Consider the following 1,612-nt stretch of genomic DNA (forward strand, 5'->3'; position numbering starts at 1 on the left):
AATTGCTGCATTGCTTTTTGTGGTGTGCCGCTTGAATTGGCTTGGGTAACAGAAGAATTGAGCATGGAGACATTGGGATATTTTTGGTAAGCATAAGCTAGTATGGCTGATTTCTGTACCAAGGAAATAAACTAAAACTGTAACCAAAACTAGAACTAGTGTTGCAGTAAGTGGCTAGAATAAAAAGAGTCAATATAGCTCTATCAGAGGGAAGTTGTACTTCAAAAACCTATTAGAGTCCTTTATGATGAGTATATGAAAGCAAACAAGGAGCTGGGAGGGGTGCAGTTTGGTTTTCAAAACACTTTTGGCCAGGCCCCTCAGTAAAGGCTCATAAAAAATTAAGTTTCTGATGAACCAAGAGACAAAATCTGTGGCTTAGTAACTGTTTAAAAGCTGCGCAGCAGTGGATAAAAATACAACTGTATTCACAACAAATATTTGTTACAATTTCACCATTATTGGTCTTTTATTACTAAGTGACGCTGAAAAGATGAAGAATATAATACAGTGATGAGGCTTACTGATTACAGTAAGTTCTTTGGGATACTAAAATCAAAAGCCAGCTGTAAAGTGTTGCAGAAGGACACTACAAATTGCCGAATAAGAAAAAAGCTAGCAAAATTAAGTTAGCTTAAACAAATCCTAACTTTTCCACACAGGCTAATGTTTTCTGAATATCACTACCATTCAAGAAAGAGGCTATGGAATCCTTTTGGCCAGTTTGATTAAAATAGTCACAGTTCAAAGGTAAACCACAAGGAAGGAAAGTGAGATTACACAGGAAAACATTGGTATAGCACTCTACTTTTCTGTATCTTGTATTTTTCTAGGTTACAAGGAGGAGCAAGAGGAATGATCAAAGTTGTTAAACCTTTCCATCTGAGGAAATAGTAAATGAAAAGTAAACAGACCAAGATGTTTCTATTTGGAGAGAGGGTATGTAAGGGGATACTATGGAAGAAATATATAAAACGGTGAGTGGTATTAGGGCCTATAGGGAAAAATCATGTACAGTTTCTCACAATAAGAGAACTGAATGGAAGTCTGTAAAATTCTTGTTTCGCAGAGCAAAACCCAAGGAAGTCATTTTTCCCATAATGGAGAATTGAATGTAGAATACACATAGTGTTATGGTAATAAAAATGGGAAAGGGTTAAAAAAGGAATCAGAGTAATCTTAGAGACAAGCCTATTGAAGACCATTATGCAGTGGTCTAGAAAGAAATCTCCAGCTTGGAATTATTGGGAGCTACAGGATATGCCCTGGAAAGAATCAATCTGTATGTCTAATGATCTTTTCATAAGCACCCACAATTGGCCACTGTGGGGAAAAGGGAACTGAGCTACGAAGATCTTTGTTCTGGCCAAGTACAGACATTTTAAATTCTGCTTTCCAAACAGAGTAAATGACTTTAATGAGCGTTCTAATATCAACCACATAATTTGAGGGTAGCACAGGTAAGGGATATTTTAGATGTTACATCTATCTTGATATTGCTTTGATTAACGGCTATGAAATATCCGAAGGGCATTATTTGGCATCATTCAAGCGGCATCGGTCTCATGCCATGAATGCAACAAGCTTATGTATGAGACCAGAGCTCTTTCTC

This window comes from Empidonax traillii, unplaced genomic scaffold, assembly GCF_003031625.1.
Source record: "Empidonax traillii isolate 1590-97213 ecotype Southwest subspecies unplaced genomic scaffold, ASM303162v1 scaffold16:size2589160, whole genome shotgun sequence".
Lineage (NCBI taxonomy): Eukaryota > Metazoa > Chordata > Aves > Passeriformes > Tyrannidae > Empidonax > Empidonax traillii.